General features: G+C 27.2%; 1 long non-coding RNA gene across 2 annotated transcripts; it reads left to right on the top strand.

The window, feature by feature from the left end:
• Positions 1-4,566: 4,566 nt before the first annotated feature.
• On the top strand, positions 4,567-6,180 carry LOC122517476. Of its 2 annotated transcripts, none has more exons than XR_006303868.1 (5): positions 4,567-4,635; positions 4,717-4,890; positions 5,033-5,151; positions 5,334-5,410; positions 6,015-6,180. It is a non-coding gene; the product is annotated as an uncharacterized LOC122517476 (long non-coding RNA). The 2 variants fall into 2 exon arrangements; XR_006303867.1 differs by having other exon boundaries at positions 4,987-5,151.
• Positions 6,181-6,683: the final 503 nt, after the last annotated feature.

Below are 6,683 nucleotides of genomic sequence, written 5' to 3'. Positions count from 1 at the left end.
TGGCAATACAATTTGTATAAGAAAAGAATTCTTAATATAATATGATTTCTATTTGTCTTTTAAATTTGTAATTATCAGGATGCATTTCTTCTTCAATTCTTTTGATGGAATATATAGTACATGGTTTCCTTCCAGTGTGAGAACGGAGAACGTTAAACAGTGTCTTTAAATCTTTCATGATTAAAGTGTTGTTGGATTCTTCTTAACGTAGTGAAAAATCATACGCTCTCTTTTCCAGTACATTGATTAAACACCTTTGCAGAAAGAATCAGATCTTTAATACTTTGAATAAATATTTTTTAGAAAATATTACAATATTGGTTTATTCCCAATACAAGAAATTATGTTTGCCTTTTAAAAGATCCTTTAAACTGCTGCTGCATTCTATTTGCAAAATGATTCCCACGGAATTTCTACAAAGAAGAAATTAGTTAATACAAGTCCTCAATATTTTCTAGAAGACGATTAACAATAATATCTTACATTACCTGGTACGAGGCTTGGCAATACAATTTGTATAAGAAAAGAATCCCTTATATAATATGATTCCTATTTGTCTTTTAAATTTGTAATAATCAGGATGCTTTCTTTCTTGAATTATTTTGATATAATATTATAGTACATGGTTTCCTTTCAGAGTGAGAACGGAAAACTGTCGACGTTGTCTTCCTAAATCTTTCATGATTAAAGTCTTGTTGGATTCTTCTTAACGTAGTGAAAAATCATAGTCTCTCTTTTCCAGTACATTGATTGAACACCTATGCAGAAAGAATCAGATTTTTAATACTTTGAATAAATATTTTTTTAGAAAATATTATAATATTGGTTTATTCCCAATACAAGTTAATTATGTTTGAGTATTAAAAGATCCTTTAAACTGCTGCTGCATTCTATTTGTAAAATGATTCCCATGGCATCTCTACAAAAAAAAAATTCATTGATACGAGTCCTCAAAATTTTCTAGTAAGTCGATTACCAATAATATATTTCATTACCTGGTACGAGGCTTGGCAATACAATTTGTATAAGAAAAGAATTCTTAATATAATATGATTCCTTTTTGTCTCTTAAATTTTTAGTAATCAGGATGCATTCATTCTTCAATTCTTTTGATAGTATTATAATACATAGTTTCCTTCCAGGGTGAGAACAAAACCCTTTCCACACTGTCTTCCTAGATCTCTCACGATTACAGTGTAGTTGGATTTTGCTTATCGAATTGAAAATTATCTTTCCTTTCTTCCAGTTTAATGATTGATCACCTATGCAGAAAGAATAAGATCTTTAATACTTTGAATAAATATCTTTTAAGAAATTATTATAATATTGGTTTATTCCCAATACAAGATAATTATGTTTGCTTATTAAAAGATCCTTTAAACTGCTGCTGCATTCTATTTATAAAATGATTCCCATGGCATCTCTACAAAAAAGAAATTCGTTGATACAAGTCCTCAATATTTTCTAGTAAGTCGATTAACAATAATTTTTTTTATTACCTGGTACGAGGCTTGGCAATACAATTTGTAAAAGAAAAGAATCCCTTATGTAATATGATTCCTATTTGTCTTTTAAATTTGTAAAAATTTAAGATTGTAACGTTCTGATTTAAACATTATTTCAATTTTATGTAATTGTTTAAACTAATATACGTTTGTTTTTACGTCCCTATGCAATGATGACTTTGGATAATAAAATTTTTATCCAGAAAAATATCACATTAAAATTATTTATATTCAAAGTATGTTAATAAGTATGTAATGTTTAAACCAGTACATATGTGTTTAAACAATCTGAAATATAAAGAGATTGCATTAGAATATTAAATAATTTAAATAATCGATAGGAATGTCTATGTTGTCTAAAAGATCGGAATATGATCTATGTACCGTCCCTTTCGAAATCGATCGTTGAAATGAGACGTTGTCCTCTATGAAAGTACTTTTAATAATGTTGTTTATAAGACCTTCCAAACAATGCGCATGTGTATAAAGGGTGTCATACATCTAATACATAATCTTTAAGATTAAAACGTTATGATTTTCATATTTTTATCTATTTTAAGTAATTATTATAATGCTTCTGAGCAGTGGTGACTTCGAGGGTAAAATTTAGCTGCAATATAAGAAAAGTGCATTAGTGCATTAAAATAATTGTTAATGTATACGTAATGTACACGTATGTAAATGAAAAAATAAAGTACATTTCTCTAAACAATTATACAACTAATATATTCAAACAATTAATAAACAATATACTAATGTAAAATGTGAATTATTGAAGTATACCATTATGATAGAAGAAAGCTGAGGTGTTTGCACGTTTAAGTATTATATAAAATTGCCTGGATTCATTTTAAAATCTTGTAAACTCTTCTTTTATGTATGTACTTGATACACAAAACAATAAGAAAGCCTAATAGATGCTGTGCTTTTTCAAATCTTCAAATACTTGCAAATCTGAAAATCATATGATTGTTTTAGTAAAGTATCAAGCAAATTGAACGAGTCTATATGTATATGTATGATATTTGAATAAGATGTCACTCTCCCTCTCTCTTTTCCCTTCTTATACTTTTTATATTACTCTTCTTTATGTTATAAAAGAAAAGAGATATACTTACCACAACTGATATCAATATAAAAAAGTAAACACAATTATTAATTAGATAAAAAGTAAACACCATCAGACTGAGACTGAGTATATGCATTCATGCTGTTTTCTACCAATGTTTGAAAACCTAAAAAAAAAGTATAAAGTAACATAGCATTGGTATAATATAAAGAAAATTCAATATATGAGTGTTTTGTATACGTGTAACACGTTCCTTGTTGATATTCACAAAATAGTGTGTAGAATAAGGACAATATACACTAAAAACTTTATAACATTGCACTGAAAACACAATTATATAGAAAAGAAACCACGTTATAGAAATCTTTAAAACAAATGATATAAAGCACTATAGCCATCCTTAAAGAATTAAAATAAATTAAAACAAAACAATTGACATCTCTCATGCCAACCATGAAAGTATAAATTCCCATACTCTGTATTGATATGGAAAAACTCTCGTTATTTTAATTCTTGAAGGATGGCTATAATGATGTATGTCAATTGTTTTTAAAATATCTGCAACGAGGTTTCTTTTCTATACGATTCTGTTTTTCTGTGTGGTTTCTAGTGTATAACCTCCTTATTTTATTTCTTATTTTTAAATATTATAAAGGAACGTTTACACCTAATAGGAAAATAAAATTATTTTTGATTTATTAAAAAATAAATTTTGTGTGTATTTCTGTGCAGTGTGATAAAGTTTTTAGTGTATACTATCTTTATTCTACACATTATTTTTAAATATTAACAAGGATAACTTGATACTTTACTAATACAGTCTTATGATTTTCAGATTTGCAAGAATTTTAAGATTTGGAAAAGCACAACATCAATTAGGCTTTCTTATTGTTTTGTGTATCAAGTACATACATAAAAGAAGAGTTTACAAGATTTTAAAATGAATCCTGGTAATTTTTTTGGTATTTAAATGAGCAAACACCTCAGCTTTCTTCTGTCATAATGGTAAACTTTAATAATTCACATTTTCCATTTGTATATTGTTTATTAATTGTTTCAATAGATTGGTTGTATAATTGTTTAGAGAAATGTAACAATTAATATAAGTTAACAATTATTTTAATGCACTAATGCACTTTTCTTATATTGCAGCTAAATTTTACCCTCGAAGTCACCACTGCTCAAGCATTATAATAATTACTTAAAATAGATAAAAATATGAAAATCATAACGTTTTAATCTTAAAGATTATGTATAGATGTATGACACCCTTTATACACATGCGCATTGTTTGGAAGGTCTTATAAACAACATTTAATAAAAGTACTTTCATAGAGGACAACGTCTCATTTCAACGGTGGATTTCGAAGGGGACGGTACTTAGATCATATATTTCGATCTTTTAGGCAACAATAGACATTCCTATCGATTATTTAACAATTATTTTAATATTCTAATGCAATCTCTTTATATATCAGATTGTTTAAACACATATGTACTGGTTTAAACATACATACTTATTAATATACTTTGAATAAAATAATTTTAATGTGATATTTTTCTGGATAAAAATTTTATTATCCAAAGTCATCATTGCACAGGGACGTTAAAACAAATGTATATTAGTTTAAACAATTACAAAACAATTGAAGGAATGTTTAAATCAGAACGTTGCCATGTGATAAAGTTTTTAGTGTATATTGTCTTTATTTTATTCGTTATTTTTTGAATATTAACAAGGAACGTATACACCTAATAGAAAAATAAATTAGATAAGAATAATATTAATTGGATTAATAATTAGATAATTATAATTGATAATAAAATTGATATTTAATTGATGTAATAAAAAATTATGTATGTTCTTCTGGCGATGTGATAAGGTTTATAGTGCATATTGTCTTTATTCTTTTCGTTATTTTTTAAATATTAACAAGATACGTGTACCTTAAATAGAAAAATAGAATAAATTTTTTATTTATTTAATAAATAAATTATCATATTAAGCTTGATTAGAGTGGTCATGAAGAAAGGCGAGCTACAGCAAGTACGTGCGACGGGGTAAGTTTGTGTGCGTGAAATACATTTCTATTGGTTACACGTAATTTCTAGATGCTCATTTACAATGTTAATAACTATCAGCCAACCAGGGCTCTTTGATGACTTTCCTTCTTTCTTTTCGCGGCATCGGTGCTGGAGATCGCACAGATACTACGTCGTCCCGTTAATCTCAGGTAATTAAAAAATATCCCCAAAAATATCCTAAAAAATGCAGTTGCCGTGACAAGAAATAATCAAGACACAAATATGTAAAAGGTAAACATTATAAACTTGTATTTGTAAAAAGCAAATATTACATTAAACTCGAATAATTTTTATTCATAGAATTAATAAGCAATACTCTCTGCATAGATGTTCAATCATTTTACTAGAAGTAAAAGAAAATATATTATTTTAGATTACGAAAAAAGAATCCGATATTACTACACCCATGAAAAAATTGGCAGGACACCGCCTTTTATTTTACATAAACTGGTAAAATATCATATGCAGTAGTCTTCTATCAAGAGAATTGAGGTACGAAATGCATCCTAGTTATTACTAATTTAAATAACAGATAGAAAATACAGTTTCATAAAAAGTTCTCAATGTCTACTAAATTTATAACTATATACTTTACTAAATAATTAATAACCTTACTTTGCCTCGACTGACAAGTAAATATTGAATACTTTTATCAATATAATTCTACTTTGTAGAGATTTAAAGTAAAGTTGTATCCTAATAAAATGTAGTTGCAGTGACAAGCAATAATCAAGACACAAATATGTAAAAGGTAAACGTAATAATCTTTTATTTTTAAAAAAACAAGTATTAGATTACACTTGAATAATTTTAATTCAAAGTATTAAAGGTCTTATTCTTTCTGCATAGGTGATCAATCAATGTACTGGAAAAGAGAGCGTTTGAAATTTCACTACGTTAAGAAGAATCCAACAACACTTTAATCATGAAAGATTTAGAAAGACACCGGTGAACGTGCTCCGTTCTCACACTGGAAGGAAACCATGTACTATATATTCCATCAAAAGAATTGAAAAAGAAATGCATCCTGATAATTACAAATTTAAAAGTCAAATAGAAATCATATTATATTAGGAATTCTTTTCTTATACAAATTGTATTGCCAAGCCTCGTACCAGGTAATAAAAAAAATTATTGTTAATCTACTTACTAGAAAATATTGTGGACTTGTGTCAACGAATTTCTTTTTTGTAGAGATGCCATGGGAATCATTTTACAAATAGAATGCAGCAACAGTTTAAAGGATCTTTTAATAAGCAAACATAATTATCTTGTATTGGGAATAAACCAATATTATAATAATTTCTTAAAAAATATTTATTCAAAGTATTAAAGATCTGATTCTTTCTGCATAGGTGTTCAATCAATGTACTGGAAAAGAGAGCGTATGATTTTTCACTACGTTAAGAAGAATCCAACAACACTTTAATCATGAAAGATTTAAGAAGACACTGTTTAACGTGCTCCGTTCTCACACTGGAAGGAAACCATGTACTATAATATTATATCAAATTAATTCAAGAAAGAAAGCATCCTGATAATTACAAATTTAAAAGACAAATAGGAATCATATTATATTAAGAATTCTTTTCTTATACAAATTGTATTGCCAAGCCTCATACCAGGTAATAAAAAAAATTATTGTTAATCTACTTACTAGAAAATATTGTGGACTTGTATCAACGAATTTCTTTTTTTTAGAGATGCCATGGGAATCATTTTACAAATAGAATGCAGCAGCAGTTTAAAGGATCTTTTAAAAGGCAAACATAAATTTCTTGTATTGGGAATAAACCAATATCGTAATATTTTCTAAAAAAATATTTATTCAAAGTATTAAAGATCTGATTCTTTCTGCAAAGGTGTTCAATCAATGTACTGGAAAAGAGAGCGTATGATTTTTCACTACGTTAAGAAGAATCCAACAACACTTTAATCATGAAAGATTTAAGAAGACACTGTTTAACGTGCTCCGTTCTCACACTGGAAGGAAACCATGTACTATATATTCCATCAAAAGAATT

This window comes from Polistes fuscatus, unplaced genomic scaffold (assembly GCF_010416935.1).
Source record: "Polistes fuscatus isolate 324 unplaced genomic scaffold, CU_Pfus_HIC Scaffold20, whole genome shotgun sequence".
NCBI lineage: Eukaryota > Metazoa > Arthropoda > Insecta > Hymenoptera > Vespidae > Polistes > Polistes fuscatus.
This window is presented reverse-complemented; position numbering and strand designations above follow the sequence as displayed.